At 48.3% G+C, this 20,617-nt stretch overlaps 1 protein-coding gene across 5 annotated transcripts in view; it reads right to left on the reverse strand.

Moving 5' to 3' along the window:
- The window catches only part of ST6GAL1 (ST6 beta-galactoside alpha-2,6-sialyltransferase 1), a 112,230-nt gene that overhangs the window by 76,742 nt on the left and 14,871 nt on the right, over positions 1-20,617 (reverse strand). For 4 of the 5 annotated variants that reach the window (XM_077754403.1, XM_077754410.1, XM_077754405.1 and 1 more), the window contains exon 2: positions 8,465-8,603. The gene's annotated coding sequence lies outside the window, so the exon portion shown is untranslated. Of the gene's footprint in view, positions 1-8,464; positions 8,604-8,764; positions 8,865-20,617 lie in introns of those variants that run through there. The other variant, XM_077754402.1, reaches the window with a different exon arrangement.

Consider the following 20,617-nt stretch of genomic DNA (forward strand, 5'->3'; position numbering starts at 1 on the left):
TGGCTCTGAGCTCAGCCCTGGCCCCCATGGGTCAGAAGCAGCTGTCAGTGGTTGGGTCTGGGGAGCCTCCCGGAACAGTGTGGTTTGTTGGGGTGGGGAGAACACCAGGGTGGCCAGGCATCGGGTCAGCCTACAGTCAGGACAAGTGAACTGATCCTACAGAACAGTCCACATGGGCCTCTCCAGTGAATTGAGGCTAAAAAAATCAGACCCAGGTGAGAATCAGTGCCCTGAGGAAGTGTCCTCTGGCCTCAGACCATGCCCCACTTCCTCCCCAGCAATTCCACAATCCATGATGTCACACTCAGTTGTGTTCTTATTTAATTAAGATTTGTCTCTCTCTGTAGACCCTATGCTATGTGAGGTCAAGGACATGGCTCTTATGCTCACTGGGTCTATTACAGAAGCAGGCATGTGGTAGAGGGTCATTAAAAAGTTGACTGAGCGCTAGGTAAGTGAATGGACACTCTTCACTGATGGAATTAGGACAAGGTGCGTGCGTGCACACACACACACACACACACACACACACACACCCCGGTTCTGTCAGTGCAGCACTGCCATTCAGCTGGACGGTTGGAAAGGGCCCCAAGAGGAGAGGAGACAACCAACGTTCTCTAGGGCAGTTCACTACACCTGCCCCACTTAGCCTCATGACAATCTAGACACTAGATATTGTTATTGCCCTGTTTATAGCGGAAGCTGGGGGCTTGCAATCCAAACCCAGATCTGTCAGGCCAGAGAGCCCCAGCTCTCTCCCAGTCATGTCTGAGGGGGGAGTAGGGGCAGGCAAACTCAAGGTTATTACTGCACAGGCAGGTGCTTGAGAGTCTGGGGACCAGTGAGGATGGGTGCTTTCCCCAAGGTGAGGGCCTCCACGCCACCCACCCCCCTCCAGCTTCTGCCCTCATTGTGTGTGTGTGTGTGTGTGTGTGTGTGTGCGCGCGCGCGCCAGTCCCATGTGCAGAGCGGGCTCATGGAACAGAATCATGTCTCCACAAGACTGTGGCTCAGAGCCTGAGCCTCACTCACACCTGGGCAGCTGCCCGTGCCCGGTACAGGCCTCCACGGAACTCCCCTTTCCCCTAGGAAAGCACTTCCCCACCTATTCATCGCAAAGTGCTGACGCCCCAGAGAACACCCACAGCATGCCCTCCACCTCCCAAATGCCCCTCAAGGGAGGCCCGCAGTTCCACACGGCAAGGTGTGCACCACCCAAGGTGCCACCCGCCCATGGGCAGAGAAAGCAGGGCACGAGAACACGGCATGTTAACTAATTACAATGTAAGTAAACCTCCGAAAACAAGAAGACTTGGAGGTCAGGCCATCTGGGTTCAAGTCCCAACTTACTTACCACTTACTAGCTTTGAGACCTCCCACACCTTCGTTTCCTCCTGTGTCAAATGCAGTATTAATACTACTTAACTCTCAGGGTTATTAGGAGTAAATGAGTTAATGCGTATAAAGCACTTAGTACCTGGTACATACTAAATGCTAGGGGATTGTTAGCTACCATTATTCTTCCCAGCATAGTAATGCTGCCTCTCCATCTATAAGTGAAAGTACAGCATCAGAAGATGCTGAGCATAGGGAAGGCCTGAGGCCATGGAAGATTCCCTTGGCATTTCAGACCTCCAAACACTGAGAAAATAGTCATCCTGGCCTAACTCCAGACGCTTCTTTATCTCAGCTGCCAGGAAGTACAGATGTTGGCTTACTGGCACCAGGGAGGGACAGGGTGGAGAGAGAAAACTTACCCCACAGCACAGTGAAAAAAAAATCAACACTTACAGGTTGTTTGCTCATCTGCGGAAGGCGGAAAAAAATTTCGCTGGAAAAATATGCAGCTCTAGAAAACAGCACTTTCCTGGAGCCGCCCAGAACAATGAAGGATCTCTTATAACCAGCTGACTATTTCAAAGGACAAAGAAGTCAGACTTCAGGGCAACTCCAGAAATGGGGGAGGGGACTTGTCAGCACTAGGTCCTCTTGCTTCTCACATTTAAAGTTTACTTATTTATTTTGAGGGAGGTGGCAGAGAGAGAGAATCCCAACAGGCACTGTGCTGTCAGCAGAGAGCCCAGTGTGGGACTTGATCTCATGAACCATGAGATTTCTGACCTAGGCAGAAATCAAGAGCCAGATGCTTGGGGCTCCTGGGTGGCTCAGTCGGTTAAGCATGTGACTTCGGCTCAGGTCATGATCTCACGGTTCGTGGGTTCAAGCCCCGCATCAGGCTCTGTGCTGACAGCTCAGAGCCTGGAGCCTGCTTTGGATTTGGTGTCTCCCTCTCTCTTTGCCACTCCCCTGCTTGCATTCTGTCCCTCTCTCTCAAAATAATAAATAAATATTAAAAAAAAAAAAGTTGGACACTTAATCGACTGAGCTACCCAGGTACCCCTTCTTCTCACACTTAAAAAGTATAAGCTGGGGTCTAGATTCATACAGCCAGACCTAAGGAGCAGAAAAGGTAAAAGAAACACAACTAGCCATCAGAGAAATGCAAATTAAGACCATAATGAGACACCACTGCCTACCTCTCAGAACAGCTAAAAAATAAACAGGACCCTACCAAAGGCCGGCTAGGAGGTGGAGAAAGTGGATCTCTGCCACACTGCTGGTGGGAATGTTAAATGGTACGGCCACTCTAAAACACAGTTTGGCAGTTAAAAAAATTTTTTAAATACACTTACCATACAACTCAGCAATTGCACTGCTGGGCACATATCCCAGAAAAACAAAAATTTATGTCTACATGAAAATCTAGGCAAAATTGTTCATAGCAGCTTTATTTGTAATAGTCAAAAACTGAGACCAACCAAAATGTCCTTCCAAAGGTCAAGAGTGAGACTGGTACCATCCACACTGTGAAATACCACTTGGGGGNTACATTCATGGATCTGAAGTGTATTATGATGACTGAAAACAAGCCAGTCTCAGAAGTTTACATACTGTTCGTCTCTCTTTATAGAACATTCTCAAATGACAAAATTATAAAGAGGAAACACAGGGGTTGGGTGGCACAGCAGTGTGACAGCAAAAGGGTGGCATGAGGGAGATCTTTCTGGTGATGGAGCAGCCTATCTCTTGATTGAAGCAGTGGCTCTTCTAATCCACTCATGTGAGAAAAACGACACAATTGCACCAATCTCACATTCCTAGTTTCGATATTGTACTATAATTATGTAAGAAGAAGCCGCTAGGATAAACTAAATGAAGGATGCACTGGACCTCTCTGTAGTATTTGGCAACTCCCAGTGAATCTACAATTGTTTCAAAATAAAACATTAAAAAAACAGAAGTGTGCAGGCCATAAGCCGGGCAACTGGGAGTCCAACCCACATCCTTCTCCAAAATCCCAGCCTTCCAATCAAATGATTTACAATTTTGCATGCAACATGACATTCAATATGGCCACGCCTCTGCATGTACAAACTTCTACCCAGACTGCCCTCCCTCCGCCTAGCTAATTTTTAATTTCCTTTACAACCCAATTCACGTGCATTCACCTTCTAGAAGCTTCCCTGACTTCCTGCCCTAAGATTGCTGATCTTCCTTTGCACTTCCCTGTACATACTCAACTGAATTGTGATGATTAGCTCATGTATCATGGTCTCCCACCACAGGCAAGCTTGGAAAATGGAAAATACATTTCCAAACCTCTCCGACAAAGGATTTGTTTGTAGAATGGATAAAGGACCCAACTCAAGCATAAGAAGACAAAGAAACAAATTTTATTTTTTCAAATGAGCAAAAGATTCTGAACAGACATTTCACGTAAGGAAACAGGCAGAAGGCAAGTGAGCACATGAAAAGCTGATCAGCATCACTAACCTTTAAAGAAATGCCAATAAAACAACAAGATATCACGACATACCTAGTAGAATAGCTAAAATTAAAAAGACTGCCCATACCAAGTGTTGGCAAGGAAGTGGTGTACCTGGAACTCTCATGTAGTGATGGAAGGGTGGAGGGCAATGTAAAATGGCACAACCATTCTAGAAAACAATTTGGTAGCTTCTTATGAACCTCGACACACACCGCGATATGGCCCAGCCATCACACTCTTAGGTATTGATGCAAGAGAAAGGATCCATAGATCCCCACAACATTTCTTCACAAATGCTTATAGTAGTTTTATTTTTGCCAAAAATTGCGAACTACTCAAATGTCTGTCAATAGATACAAGAATACACAGATAGTGGTACTTCCATACAGTAGGACACAATTCGGCAATAAAAGGAATGACCATTTCTGCACACAACACGGGTGACTATCAAAATAATTAAGGAGCACGCTTGCTGTGATGAGCACCGGATGTTGTCTGGAAGTGACGAATCACTACGTTGCACACCAGAAGCTGATATCATGTTGTACGTTAACTAACTGGGGTTTCAATAAAAACTTTTTAAAAAATTAAAACTTAAAAGTAATTGTGCTGAGTGTAAGCAGAACACTATTAAAGTTCTAGAAAATGCAAATGAATCTGCAGTGATAGAAAGCAGATTGGGGGCTGCCTGGGGATGGGAAGCAGGACACAGAGGAGGAGGGAAGGATAAGGTGAAGGAGGGAACTTTGAGTGCTAATGATTAAGTCCATTAACTAGACTGTGGGGAGAATTTCATGAGTGTACACATGTGTCAAAAACTCATCAAGCTGGGCAGTTTAAATAAGTATAGGCTGTTGTCTGTCAGTTAGGCCTCCGGAGAGCTCGGTGGAGAAAATAATGGGTACCATTTAATAGGCATCTAGTTTGCGGGAAGAACAGCATATAATTATTAATCTTCACTCATTTTACATATGAGGAAACTGAGTCAGAAAGGCCAGGTAGTCACACAGCCATGGTCAAGCCAGGTTTACACTCAGTGCAAATGGCCTCCATGCCGGGACACTTTTCTCCATATTGTGAGGTCTTCTGACAATGGGGAACTTCCAGCAAGAAGCAAGAAATGATACCCTCTGGCCTCAACAAGACCTCTAGGAAGGCTGTCAACAGAGGAGAATGAAGAACTGGCATCACTGAGATGCCAGGGGATCTTCGACCTCATCGAGAGGACACGCTCTGCCTTCTGGGTGGTCACTGCCACGAATTCCTCCAATAGGTAAACGTAGCGCATCACAGGTCTGGGGCCAGACAAGCCAAGGCAGGAAATGGGTTGTACCTGCCTCTGGGAACATTCTTCCCCATGCAGCCAGAGTGGTTTGGTGTGAAAGACCCTGGCCAGACACTCAGAACAGACTCCAGCTCCACCTGCGTCATAGACAAGGCTCTTCCCCTTTCTGGGCCTCCATTTCCTCAAATGGAAGAAGATGTGGAGGCCCATCAACGGGCCTTCCGAGGACCTCTTTCAGCCCTGCTTCATGTTCTGAGTGCCCTGCCGAAGTGAGGTTTTCCTGCTTCAGAAGCTGATCAGGTGCCGCAGAGGAAAAGGGTTCTCGATTATCTACAGAACTGTATGCGCCGCTCCCCGCTCAACCCCAGGCCCCCAGTCAGACAGCTGCCTAGCTCAGCAGTGCCTTCCCGATCTCCCCCTCTGCCACTCTGTCTCTTCGCCGCAGTCCTACCCCTCTGCAGGAATCTTCCAAAGGCTCTGACCCACATTTGCTGCTTTGCTCCCCAGTTAGCAGCGTGAGCTCTGAAAACTCTATTTTCGGGGGCCCGGGAGCCCTGGGACACGCAGAGCATTGAGACAATTTCTCCCTTTAGAATTCCTGGAGATGGTGTATGGCTATGGGCTAACAGATGCCGTGTACTGTGTCCATGTGGTAGTGCTCCTCCCCCGGTCCCGTCACACGTGTATGCTCAAGGCCCGGACAGAACCTCTTGACCAAACAGGATGTGGCCGGGCACACACTTGGCTTCCGGTAACTATCCACAAAACTGAAGTAAGTCCCTCATGTCAGAGGAAAGATCACTCACCCAAACATGGAGGACAACCAAACAGAGGCGCCTGGAGTCCAGAGGCTGAGAAGGCCTCTGCTTCCAAATGACTCAGAGACCTGGGGCCACCACCTGAGTGAGGGGACTATGCTGAAGACCTCTATGGATGCTTCCAGCTCTGAAGCTATCTTACTGGAGAATGAGGAGTCCTTGGGATCTGAAAGGAACAGTGTGGCCTTTTGTTAAGCCCCCAGCATGCAGCTGCAGCTGCTCGCATAGCCTCAGAGAAGGAATGATGTACCCCAGGGAAGGGAGCCTGCCTGTCTGTCGGAAGGAGCTGCATTGGAGAACTCTCGCCCCCGGAGGCCAGCACTTGGCTGTGAAAAGCACCCGCTAGTTCTGAGAAGCTGAGGAGCAACAACCGGGCTGAGTTCACATCTCTGCTGCCTGTGGGCTGTGAAATCTTGGCCGAGTCTCTTTACCTCTGCACAGGAGAGACTCAATTTCCACATCTGCCTCGTGGGGATAGAAAAACCTATTACCCTGTGAGGCCGTTGCAGAACTAAATGAGATTCCTCGCAGACAGAGCACAAAGCCTGGTGCCTGGAGCCATCACTGATCCTTCCCTGCCCTTCCTCGTACACACGTAACAGTCCTCAGAATAGCATCTGCCCCGCCGGTTTCAGAGGAAAACCAAACCTCTGATGAGGAGGGGGGTTTAATTCCAAAACACACCGGAAAAGGCCCACGTGCATGTGTGCTACGGCAGCAGATGCACGGGAAGGGGTCTGAGAAGGGTGGAGGCAGAGCTGGCCCCTGAGACCATCCACCACGTCCCCTTAGCCCGTGGCACACAAGGGCTCAGTGATCAGGACCAGGCTGGTCCCCCACCTTCCCCCTCAGCCACCGGCCACCGACAGTCACCAGCTGTGTGACCTGGCTTCTTAAAATGAGGGCCAAATGGCCTCTCCAGTCCTTTCCACCTCTCTAATTCTCTGAGCTACAATCCTACAGAGTGAACTGGGGCTTAATTGACGCTCTACCTTCTCCCTATCCCCTCCTCCAAGATACACGGGGTGGGGCTAGGGGCCCAGGGAGCCCAAAGGTTCCGAGAAAGTAGAGGGAGAAGGGCAGAGGCGGGGGCTCCATTATGCTAATTTAATTAGCTCTAATCTGCCCACAGCGGGGCTTGGAAGAAAGAGGCTTTTGTTTAAATTTTACATTTGGCAGGAAGTGCTCCTTCTCCTCCTCCCCCACTCCCCATATCCCCCTGTAGAATTTAAGAGTCAAAAGCTCTAATTCCAGTCTTGGCTCTCACATCTAGCAGTGCTGGGCCTTCCTTTTCACACTTCTTTGACCGACTCCTTGATTTTTCCAGGAAGGAAATATGCCCCAGATGTCCGTGAGTAAATGGAGAGTTTTTATCTGCCCTTATAAAAGGGTGTCAGTAATTCACAGATTTCCCAAGAAGCCAGAGCCAAGGTGTGGGGAAAGGCCAGCAGACTTCTCTCTACTGAGAAACCAAAGGTCTACCAATCACCTAAGCCCCCTCCCATGGGCAGGGAGCCTCACAACCGTCTCATGGGATAATGAGAACAGAAATCTCACTCGTTCATCCATTCCACTAATGCTTATTGAATACTACTCTCCTCAGGAACAGAAGGACAAGAATGGAAAGTGACTTGCTTCATGCCTCCCAGCCTGTCGGTGGTTGAACAAGCTAGTAATCTGAGTCTCCAAAACCAAAAAGCCCTGGCTTCTAAAACTGGCTAATTTCAGCGGGGTAAACTTTCCCACCGTGGCCAATTTCTAGCTGTCAACAATTTTTAGCAAGCAGTTTGCAAAACTCCTGAATATTTAAAAATCGGCTCTCTGAAAGCGTCCAGACTAGCAGCAAATTCTCCTGGCTCCTAATTAAGTGTTCTTTTGGCCTCACCTCTCTACCTCCATACAGGACGCGGCAATATGCCATGCGGGCTGAGGGAGTGACCGTAATGAAAATTATCTGAAGGACTGTTAACAGGGGTAGGATTTCAGGCATGTTTCATTTTCTTCCATGTCAGTGTTTCTCTAAACACCCTATGAGCCCATATTACCTTCACAATCAGAACATATCTAGGAAATGAGTCATTTTTTAGTGAGCTTTGTGGAATGTTTTATAATAACCTCCTCATGTCATTTTTGTCATTCTGTCTCCTTTGGGGGGCGGGGGGTGAGAGGAGAGGAGAAGGGGAGAGGGAGAGAGAGAATCCTAAGAGCTCAACCTCCCTTGCAGAACAGACCAGGTGCGTCTAAGTTAAGCCATTCACCTGAATCTGGTGCAATCTTACACGGAGGATGAATTCATCCCCTCTGGAGCTCAAATTTCACCAGCAACTGAGAAAAACACAAAGCCTGAAAAATCAAAGCCTCTGTGGCCACTAAATGCCCTTGCCCCCCAGTGGGCTGAGATAGAAGCAGATGGCTTGTCCTAGAAACAACTGCTCCTTCTCCCTTGAGCCTTAGAGGAAGAGGTTTTTACCACCTCCGAAGAGGAGGCATTCTGCCCTCTCCGTCCCCAGGCTGGGATTCTAGGGGTCTTACCTCGGGGCTGGGACAGGGGCCGGCCACCTGGACTTGGGCACGCTCAAGGAGGCCAATTCATTTCAGCTGGGCTCTGGGACGTTCCTGCTGCTCTCCGGGCCGCTGGCTGTAGAGCTCTGCACAGTTGGATCTACCTCACCTACAGAGGGAAAAACACACACACACAAAGAAAAGTTGCCGCAAAGCACCAGAAGCACGTTTGTTAATACACGCAGGAGGGGCAGCCCCCTTCCACCTCCCACTCCCAGCCCTGGTCACTCCTGACACCTCTCCGAGCCCCTTTCAGAACTACAGGCTCACCTGCAAGAGCCAGGCTCCTTCCCGGGACCCAAACTGCCCTTCTGTTCACCCAGACCTACCCCTTCTGGGGCTGTGCAATTTCAGTGCACTCTAGATTAAGCAAAGCAAACTCTACCACAGTCACATAATCCTGTGCTACTTGCTATTATTAGTAAGAAAAGCAAGAAAAAGAAAAGTACAGTTCTGGCCCCAAGCCTTGTGTTTAGATAAGGCTTATGGATACCTGACTTCAATCAGCGAACACATCCAACTTGCTCACCGTCTCCCTTTGACCTACAGTGTGTTGTTTGGAAGGCTGTAAACGTGAATTCAATTCCTAATTTATTTTGAGAGCATTTTTAACGGGAACTAAATTTTCAGGCCACGTATTATTATAGCTGTCTGGGTGGACAGCATGTGTTTTTAAAGTAATTCTTTTTCCCCGTATCAAAGGAATGCTTGTTTAATCTAGAGACTTTAGAGAATATAATTAAGTCAACAGAAGGAAAAAAAAATTACCTATTCCTCTCCACCCAAGATAACTACAGATAACACACTCTTCCTGGTTTTATTTGGTTATCCAGATTTTTGTACAAAGAGGCAGTGAACTAGGCATCGCTTAGTTCTGTGTCATCAGCATTCCTCTGAAGACCCATTGTAGTGGCTACGTAACTTGCCCCTGTGTGGCAACACCAGAAATGGTTCCCCACCCCCAAAGGCTGACCATCTCCAATGGTTTTATGGTAATTACAGAGAACACTTAAAACTAAATCTTTGGGGAAATCCAAGGTTATTTCCTTAATGCCGGGTCAAAGAGTTTCCAAATGTCTCATCTTGAAATACTGCCTCCAGGATTTCTGTGCATATACGCTGCTCTCGGCCATGGAGAAGGGTGCCCATTCCTCTGCCCTTCCTTCCCCACTGCCGCCTGGCCCCTCCCTCACCTACATCCTGGCTCACCACGTGTAACCCTGACAGTGGACATGAGAGTGGAGTACCAGCTGTCTGGATTCTCACTCTTCACATTCACATTCACATTCAGCTCAGCCCAAGTAGGAGATAAGACCCACTGATTAAATGAGCTCCCCTAATCAAGGCTGGGGAGGGGGTACATGAGTAAGAATGGGAAGGAGGAAACGGTGGGAAACCCCCTGAGGGACAGAGACGAGTGGTAACACACAAGCACGGTGTCCGAGAGGAACAGACCCTGAGATGCCATGAGCAACAACAGTCATCCCATGAGACTTCAGACACTGATAGGAAGTTTCATCATCAGATGAAAGTGAAGATGAAATGAGCCATTGAGGGGGTGGAAATGTCAAGGTCCCGCAAAGATTCAGGGCAGAGCAGAGCAAAGGACGGCGGCATCAGGTGACATGGAAAAAAAAGAAGTCACAGCATTTGGGCACTTTGCTGCCGTCTGTTAATTAATGCCGACCAAACAGCAGGAGCCAAAGTCTCGGTGGGGAGACTGGGCCATGCTGGGAAGAGACCTCTACCTGCAAATGCAGCTGAGCTGGTGAGCAGCTGGGAGCCTACTGGTAACGAGCCTTCCCCAGGGAACAGGAGCAAGGTGCTTCCAGGGCTGGTGGACTACGGGGCTGCAGACTCACCTGCCCCCTTACCAGGAGGGAGGCCCCCCTCCCCATCTCTCTCTGGCTAGCCTCTCTTACCCCGCCTTTTGCTCCAGGCCAAATCTTCACTGAGACAAGGAGAGTTCACCCAATAATCTGTCTACACAGACTTACTGGATTCCTGTGGCCCTGTGACCTAGGCAATACCTTGAGAAGCCTCGCCTTGGGCCCCTCTCCTGCTGATCAGTCCCCCTCCCCGCCGTTCCACCCACACACCCAGCCACAGTGATCTGCAGACTGATGGAGGAATGTGAGGCTCCATTAGTGCTATTTCAATCCTTGGCCAGATGGCTTGCAGACCTCCAGTGTCATTCAAACAGGCAACTCATTCTTCTCCCTGGCGTCCTGCCACCCAACCCACACTCACACCTGGGCCTCCCCTGAAGGACGAAAAGGGTGGAACTCTTAGTTAAGAGCAACTCACCCATAAGGGAGCCGGATCAATCAGGTGCTTTCAAAATTGCAACTGGGATCAAAGACTACAGTCAGCTAGTGATGGATCATAGAGCTAGAAGTGAATGGCTTGCACAAGGCCAAGTGATGGGGCTGTGGGGGCCCCATCAGAGAGGAAGCTGGTCTACAAAGAGGGCAGGGCAGAGGCCCAGGGAGAGGCAGACAGGAAATTGTGCAGGCCCAGACACAGCAGATACTTGGTGACGTGACGACTACAAAGCTCGTCTATACTTTCTGCTTTGTCTTCCTATAAGCATCCCCTGAATCCCCTCCATCAACCTCTGAAGAGCTAGGTTTAGACTGGCTCCAGCTCACTGAAGTCTTCCAGGGTCATGGCCGAGAGCAGAGGAGCTCCCCCATCATCACCCAGCACATGGCTCTGTAGTTGGGCTTTGGCCATCCATTGTGGCTGCTCAAAAGCTTTTTGTATTTTTAACTTCCTTCCCAAGTTTACAACTAGGCTTCTGACAGAGGAGGCAACAAGATGGGCCAGTCTCAGTCTGTAAGTACATCTTGTTCTTAGCAGACACATGAGAAATAAACAATAACAGAACAGTAATAACAGGAGATTTTTCTATTCTAAGGCTTTTCTATTGAGTGGCTTATACTAACTCTATCACCCTACCAGTGGGACCCATGAGTCCCCATGTCCCTGAGCCACCTGTGCATTCCTGCGCTTCCCCAACAGTGTTAGTACATTGAATTCATGCCCCTCTGTAATCTCGGTGTCTTCTGCTCCCTGCCCTCACTCCTGCCTGTGCGGTTCCCTGACCTTACAGCCCCCCAGCAGCAACTCGGCCAAGGCCCTCAGGCAGCCCAGAAGCCTCAGAAGAGGATTCTAAGGAAGAGAGCAGAGAAATGAGAAGCTGCCTTGGCCTCACTAACTTCCTGCATGCCTTGTGCGGGCGTTTCCTTTCAGATGTCCAACTTGTGGGCGCTGATCACAGGACGGAGAGAGCCCACCAAGAACCAAAGAAGTTCATAAAATGAGCCAAGAACATACACCGTAAGAATTTCATGGCCCAGCATCCTTCAAGCAAGGACCATTACTAATGGGACTTGGTTCTGAGTCGGAGAATGGGTCAGCCTATCCCAGGGGCAGGGCCCTGGCCCCAGGTCCCCGGCTTAAATGCTCAATCGTCATCGGGCACACAGGAGCCTGGGACTAAAAGATAACCCTGTTAACCCTGCATCCATTATTCCACATTATCTGCAAAGCAAGCGACCGAGCGGGTTCCGATTGTTTGTATATGGAAGCTAAATTAGCTAAGAGCTTTCATTGATCAGACACATAAAACTTTCCAGGATCTGGGTCTCGACAAATTTGCTGAGCTCTGCGGTCAGATCAGAAGACACAGCACCCAAAACGCAAGAATTTCTGCTAAAATCAGAAGACTTCCTGGATTCTGCCTTCTCCTTCCCTCCTGAGAGCTCTTGTTTCTTCCAGATGGTTCATCTGTAGGGCTCAGACCTGACATTACAGGGATACTGTACTAGACTCAGGGTTAACCACACTATTTCTCTATTTTTTTTTTAATGTTTTTAGCAACTACTACATGCCAAGCACTTAATATACTAAGTTATCCATTTATTCCTCACACAATCTTATGAGGCAAGGAGTATTTTCTCCATTTTCTTTTTTGTCTGTTTGTTTTTATTTGAGAGAGAGACCGACAGACAGAGGGGAGCAAGGGGAGGGTCAGAGAGAGAGGGAGACACAGAATCTGAAGCAGGCTCCAGGCTCTGAGCTGGCTGTCAGCACAGAGCCCGACGCAGAGCTTGAACTCGCAAACAGTGAAATCCTGACCTGAGCCGAAATCGGCCGCTTAACCAACTGGGCCACCCAGGCAGCCCTATTTTCACCATTTTCGGAGGCGGAAAGGGCTGAAGTAACTAGCCCGGGCCCAAAGCTGGTACGTAACCAAGCCAGATTTCCACACGCTGGCCCGCTTCCTCCAGCTCTCTCGTCAAAAGCTGAAATTGAACATGAGCTGAACACTGAATACACGGGTTCCAACAGGAAAAGAAGTTGTGTAAAGAATTTATTTTCAAAGAATCAGAAAAAGGAAGGTCCTCTGCCACGGCCATGTGCAAAACACCAAAGAAGGGTGCCCCTGCTCATTCTTCCGACTGTTGTTAACACGTCGTCGACCACAAACAATCCCTCAGTTCCCACTGTGCCTATTTGAGCTGTCAGTCTGGATACACAGAGACACTTGAGCCCTTCTTATAGTCAGAGTGATACACGTATGTGATTTCAGGTCCTCCCCCAGCCCTCCAGCCCCCAATCCTTGCTGCCCAAATGCAATGACTTCCAGCTCTCTTACCTAATTCTAGAGTGAGCTCAGTGTATCTAAATAGCATGCTTATATGGCATTTTCTTTCAATGCTAGATATTGTTCCTTACTTCCTACTACAATGAGTTTGAGCATGCTTTTACCACCATCCCATGTACCTCCTCTACTTCTCCTAATACAATCATACCATTTTTTTTTATTAAGTCAACACTATAAGGTATATTATTATGACTGGATACATGAGTGTTCACAATCAAGCTCTGTAGTGTGCTATGATCCATTTCTTTCGTGTACCTTCCTTAGTTGTTATTTCTGGAAGCCATTATTGTCTCTTGTTTATTTGCTTAATCTTCTATGTACCCATCATGAATTCAGTCCTCAGCTTTCCAGCTTCTTTTTTTTTTTTTTTTCCCTTGAAGCTCTCCCTTCAGGAATCTTCTGTCCTCCTCCTCCAACTTGAACTGATTGCTCTCTGGGCTTAAAGGAAGACTCCATTTCTCCTGCCTTAAATACCCTCTAATCTTGAACACATCTAGAGTAGCTTCCTCAGAAAGGATGGATGGGAGGCAAAATAATTGAGTTTTCTCATATCTGACAATGCCACTATTCTTCCCTCACATTTGATTAATAATTTGTCTGAATATAAATGCTCAGTAGGATATAAATCCCTCTCAGAACCTTAAAGATACAGCTCCATTCATTGCCTTCCAGCTTCTTGTGTTGCCATAAAATCAGATTTCTATTCTGATATAAAATCAGATATCTATTCTGATATATAATTAGTTTGGGATTTTCTTCTTCTTGTGTCTTCAAGCTTTGCTTCTGGATCATGTGGGGTTTTCTTTCCCCCCACATGATGTGCTTTAATGCATGTCTTTTTTCATTCATAGCACTAGGTACTCAAGCGAGTTTTTTCATCTAGAAGCCTATGTTCCTCAGTTCTCAGAATTTTCCTTGTATTATTTCTTTGATAACACTTCCTGTCTGTTGTCTCTGTTCTTTTTTTGTATGTCCTCCTATTCAGATGTTGAACTTTTTTGAATAATCCTTTCTTATTTTTCATTCCATAGCCCTTTCTTTTTTTTTTTTTGTTTGTTTGTTTGTTTCTAGCCTTTCTCCAAGCTCTCTTCAACTTTGTATTCCAAATAGTCTACTGACTCATTGATTTCTATCCTACTCTTAACTTCCAAGAGTTCTTTCTTGGTCTCTGAATATTCCTTTTGTTCCACACTGTCTTCATTTTATTCCTGTGCTATCTTCTCTTGTGTCCTGGACACCAGTAATTAACTTTTGGTGAAGTTTGCTTCTCCTCCCCCACTGTCTCTATGTCTTGAGAGTTTCCTTTTATATGCTTGTTGTCTGCCTCTTTTGGTTTCCGTGTTTTATGTTTTGAGCTTTTCTCAAATATCTGGTGTTCCTTAGTGGTCTTTTTAAATTTAAAAGTGAGGCACTAAAGGCACCGGAAGTCCCACTTACATAGGCAGAACTCTTACCACCAGAGGGCTGAGAGTAAGAACCCTCAATATCAATATCTACAGGCCTTTTCTCCTGGGCCTTTAAGTTTATGCAGAGAGACCCCTGTAATCTCATGACCAGGGCAAAGGAGGTCTACTCCTAGCTTGCCAGCTCTGTGGGAACCAGCAGCAGCAAAAACGTGGGGGAGGGGTAGATCACGGTTCAGTAGGTGGACTTTTATTCATTCCCTGTTTCAGGAAGGCATCTCATGCGTGCCCTACTCAGCTTGGCCTGCTGTGCCTGATCCTAATCAGGTCTTAAAACTATGCTTGTTCTTGGAAAGATCCTTAAAAGAAATTTTAGGTTACCAGGAAAAGAAAAAAACAACAACAAACCTGTTTCCCACGCAGAGTTTCCAAGGCCAGACATTTAGGAAGGCATTAACAAAGGTTCACAATCACATATCAGGAATCTTTGAAGCCTGATATGTGTTGGAATTCGGAATGCTTCATGTTTTGGAAAAGTGCCACGTTCCCTAAACTACATACCGCATAATACCCACAGCAAGGGCAGGCCAGCTCCTCCTAGTAACGCAGATTCATGGTCCTGCAGCAAAATAAATGAGTGTGTATACTAAGCAGGTTAAATATTTATAAATACCCTCACATTAGTCCAGACAGGTTCTGCCACCAAATGGGTTAAAAATAAAACTTGGTTTTCGCAGATGTGTGGATTTGGAAATCACAGATAAGAGACTGTTATGTGCATTTCCTATGCGCCTCCCACACACACTCCCACTCCCCCTCCCACACACACATGGGTCATTTTCACAGGAATGTTGTCACTCTGCGGGACTGCCCTCTTGCAATGAGATGTGGGGGAAAAATGAGGCAATTTGGAATAGGGGTGAGGGGGTACGGGGAGAGGCCAGGTTGAACACAGAGAGCATAGCCACTAAGGGCATAGCCACTAAGGGCATAGCCACTTAGAAACTTTGAGTCCCGGCTCTGTGCTAGAAAGCTCTGTTACTCTGAAAAAGTTACTTAACCTCTCTGGGCCTCAATTTCCTCATCTATAAATCGTGGGTTATTCCAACTAATTCTGAAGTATTGTTGTGAAGATGAAGTCAGATTCACCTACTACCTATGTACTGTGCCCATTATTCCTCAGGCATTGCTCTGGGTTCTAGAAAAATAATTACAAGCAAAAGAGACAAAGTTCCTGCCCTCGTAGAAACAACTTCCTAGTGAGAAGAGACATAGTCAATAAGTAAGATGGCCGTTCTGAAGCACAAGGCAGGATTGGCGGGGGGGGGAAGGCTGGCACCAGATTTATTATATATGGTGGTCAGACCAGCCTTTCAAATAAGGTGACATCTGATTAGAAGCCTGAAGGCAAAGAAGGGGAACACAATGAGAGTGTACGAAGGAAGGGTGTTCCAACCAAGTAGAAGGGCAGCGCAAAGGCTCCAAGGAAAAACATGCTTTATGTTTAAGGGACATGAAGCAGGACAGAATGAAGGGGCAGAAAATTGTAGGAGTCGAAGTCTGCGAGGACCTGAGGACCAGATCATGCAGAACCCTGTCGACCCATCTAGGAACTTTGGCTCTGAGTGAAATGGGAAGCCCTGGTTGGTTTCTGAGAAGAAAATGACATGAAAGCTTTTAACATCGTCACTCACTCTAGTTGATGTTCGGAGGAGACCACAGGAGCAAAAATGTAAGTAGGAGGCCCAGTTGGGAGGCTCTTTGAAAAATTAGAGATTTTTTAATCTGATCGGTCTTGGACCAGGGTGAATTTAGTGGATCAAACAAGTAGTTGGATTGCTTTACAAGGAGAGGTGACATGTTTTGTTGACAGCCTGGATGTAGCATGAAAAAATCTGAATCAAGAGGGACTCCACAGTTTGAAACCCCAGCAACTGGAAGATGAAGTCGTCACCTCCTGGGGTGGGGATGGCTGTTTCAGAGGGAAAAGTTCAGTCTTGGACTTGTCATCATTGAGATGTCTATTAGACACCTCAGGAAATGTGGTGAGTAGGTGACTAAATATAGGTGTACAGCGTTTGGGAGTCAAGGTCTGAGATGGAGCTACAAATTGAGGGTTGTTGGCATATGGATGGTAGATCACGGGGGAGTAAGGAGACAGAGAGGAAGCCAAGTCCAAGGGCTGCTCCTTGGCACGCTCCAAAGTAAATGAATGAAGATGAGCCAACAAAAGAAAGTGAGGAGAAGCCAGTGACAGAGGAGGAGAACCAAAGGGTGTGATGTTCCAGAAGCCAAGAGAAAGTACTTTTTTTAAGGGAAATGGAATAATCAATCATACCAAATGCTGCTGAGAAATCAAGGTAAGGACTGAGACTTGACCACTGGAACGGACAATATGGAGGTCACTGGTGAACCTGACAGGTGTGGTTTTTGTGGAGGGATGGGGGCAAAATATGGACTTGACTAGGCTTAAACATAGCAAAGGAACTACAGGGAGCAAGTGCAGATGATCCTTTTAAGGAATAAAGAAATGAGGCAGCAGCTGGGGGGGTAGAAGAGGTCAAGGGAAGAAGCGCATGTGCAAGATGCACGCGAGTGGGTTTCAGTGGGAGGAACAGAGCCACAGATAAACAGATGGGGTGGGAAGACGGGGAACGGTCCAGCAGAAAGAAACATTGGAAGGGGAAGGGAATATTGCTGGAGTCATGTCCTTAATTAAAGAAATAGGATGCAGCACACAAGTGGAGGGGTTGGTCTTCTATAGGAGCAGAAACAAGTCATCCTCCAAGGTCACAGGCAGAAAGAATTTACGGGCATCCATCTGGTGGGGGAAACGTGTGAAAGTTCTGATTGCCATTGTTTTCTCAGGTAAGTGGGAAACAAGGTTCTGACTAAGAGTCAGGATGGGAGAGAAAAGGCTGTGAACAGTCACCCAGAGAATGGCAATGGTTCTGAGCCAAGGCTGCCCACTGGAATCAACAACAGAGCTTTTTAAAAGGATACTGGTGCCCAGATCATCTCTATAAAGACTTTGATTTCATTCTTTCCGGGTGGAATTACCCAGGAAGATAAAAGCAATGCCTTTTATGATCTCCCTGAGGTAATGCTAATGGAAGCCAGAGCTGAGAATCACTGGACGAAGGGAATGGAGAAAGATGACAACACCAAAGTCCACGTAAGGATCATGGTCATGCGTTAGAGACGGACCAGTCAGGGCAGCGGTTCGCTTCTCCACTGTCACATTCAGCTGTGAGGAGCAAGCCTGGTGGGGAGAATGAGCTGGAGTTAACGAGGATTCCATGAGATCCCTGCTAAGTATCATATACCTGTAAAAGTATACATGGTAAGGGTCCAATAAATGAAAGCTGCCATGTTTATTTTTATCACCAGCTAAGTGGCATATACTATCCTTGTAGCAAATATAACTTTTCTTTTTATGTCATCCTAATGATTCACCCAGTTTGTATATATCACAGGGTGTCAAGTCATTTGCAAATAACTAAAATCACAAATGTATATCCTTAAATATTGAGGTGTCCTGTGGTTCTATTTTTGTCACAATCAGCACTACACATGGGATCACTGGAATTCACAGGTCACCTCTCCCACCCAACCTCCCCGGGTCCTGATTTGATAACAGTTCTGTGCCAAAATTTTGTGAAGCCCCCTCCAGTCCACACCACTGACAGCCTGCATTTTAGGGGTTCCCTATTTGCAACTCCTGTCTGGTGATTGATCTGTCCTTCTCCCCCTGGGAAGGTCCACCCTTGATCCTAGCCCTGAGTCCGGAGAGATCTCTGTAGTGGTAAGTGCCATCTCAACACCCCCTCCCCGAGCCAAGCCTGGCCGGGTCCCTGTCTGGGTCCACCAACTGCTGGAAAAAGACTGCAGACTTTATCCTGAGACTCAACTGTGTGAACTTGAATGCCAGCAGAAGGCAGAGCCCTGTGAGCTCCCCTGCTCCCCAGTGTTCCTGCAATCAGCTCCTGACCTTCCTTATCAACGGAAATCATGCCAAATCTCAGTTGTGAACTTCCTTCTACCCTACCCGAAGTGCCCAGGCAAACCACTCCACGGGGGTCTCACCTCTTCTTCTGAACCTTCCCCAACCTGTCTTTTGCCCCCATTCATCTGTGCCCTGAATCCACATGCCAGCCTCTCCTCCTGGACCGAAGCTCCTCCAAGGAGAGGCTGGGACGCACATAGCCTCATATCCACAGTGCCTAGCAGAGTGTCAGGCCCGTAGGGTGGCCAATACCTGAGAATAACTATGACATCAAAAACAGCTACCAATTTTCTATCACAAATCATGTGCCAGCACTAGGTTAAGCACTACACAGGGCTCACACCCATGCTATGAGATAGCACTGATTAATACCCGTTGCAGATGAGAAACTGAGGGTCAGTGGGCTCCTGGGTGGTTCAGGCTGTTAAGCGTCCGACTTCAGCTCAGGTCATGATCTTGCGGTTCGTGGGTTCGAGCCCCGCGTTGGGCTCTGTGCTGACAGCTCAGAGCCAGGAACCTGCTTTGGATTCTGTGTCTCCCTCTCTCTGCCCCTCCCCTGCTCACACTCTGTCTCTGTCTCTCAAAAATCAATAAACATCAAAAATATTTTTTTAAAAAGAAACTGAGGGTCAGAGAAGTTGAATTCTCAAGTTCACACAGTGAAGGAGTGACACATCTAGAATTAAACCCACATCCATCTGCCTGCAAAACCTGTGGGTTTTTTCTCTCCTCCCCCCCACCAGTATAAGGGCTTTCTGAGAAAGGTGACTCTACAGATGGTAATGAGGAAGCCAGTGAGTTGCCTCCCAGCGCTGCCCCACCCCCCACCCCCACCCTGGGGCGTCACCTGGACACTCTGGAAGACAAGGGTAGGAGTCTCTCAGGTGCAGAAGCACGTCCCTGGGAGGTGCCTTTCATTGATTCCCTGCCCACCTGATCTTTCCTTTCCTCTCCTCTCCGTTTAGAAGCCAGAATAAAATGTTCATTGTGTAGAGCAAAAAAGGAACTGCCACAAGCCCTCTGGCAGGAAGCATCTTCTCGGGATTGATTCCCAAGGCTGTCATTAACCATCCCCAGCTCAGGCCATGGGCCAGCATCCACCCCACCCCGGCCTTGACAAAGGCTGTCCCGACACTCTGCTTGGATAAATGGAGGTCCAGCCCAGCTGCTTCTGTCAGAGCCCCCTCCCTCTCACCTGGGACAAAGGCCTGCCACCCTGGCTCTCCACCGGCTAAGAGGAGAGCGAGGCCCTAAACCTAACTCCCCCTCCCCACCGACAGGCCTCAGCTCCCACAGATCAGCCAGAGAACATTCCCTATTTCATCTTGCCGCGTGGGTCTCACTTCTAAGGCCAGAAGGGAGGGGGAAAGGACCGTGCAGTGGAGCAGAAGGGTCCAATGCTCCCCACCCTGGGCTCCTGCACCTCGCACTGTGCTCCCAGGCCGTGACCTCACTTAGAGAGCACCCGCGCATGCTCACTGCTGGCCCAGTGCACCTGCAAGTGAGGGAGGGGCTGGGTGCCGTGCTGGGCCCGAGCGCGCTGCCAGCCAGGGGCCCGCTGCCCAACCCAGCTAACTTCACCGAGCAGGGGGGACCGTGTATGAGATGGCATAGGCCTTCCCGTGGGTGCCAGCAGTCTGCGGGGCCCACCCTGAGCCAATGCTGAGCTCAAAGGCCGGTCTCAGCGTAGGGTAGGAAGGAACTGGTTTCTTCAGCAGTAAGCTGCTCCCTAAACCCCCAACACCCTCCCACACACACACAACACACGAGACGGGGCTCTCGGAAGCCCAGTGAGGGGCAAGCCGGGCCGGCCCAGACCCCAGGACAATCCCAACACTTCCTGGAGCAAATGTAAGTTGCCTCAGCCCGCACTAGCTCCGCGCTGAGGTCTGGCTGCCGGCCACCCCGGTGCGTTGTGTGAGAGACCAATTTCTCGGAGGCCAGGGCCCTGCCTCGACCTCCTCAGCGCTCCTGAAAAGTAGAGCCCGCTCCAGAGGCCCCTGACGGCTCGGCCCCGCCTGCCCACTTTCCAGATCACGAGC

The sequence above is a fragment of the Crocuta crocuta genome, unplaced genomic scaffold (assembly GCF_008692635.1).
Source record: "Crocuta crocuta isolate KB4526 unplaced genomic scaffold, BGI_CrCroc_1.0 scaffold70, whole genome shotgun sequence".
Lineage (NCBI taxonomy): Eukaryota > Metazoa > Chordata > Mammalia > Carnivora > Hyaenidae > Crocuta > Crocuta crocuta.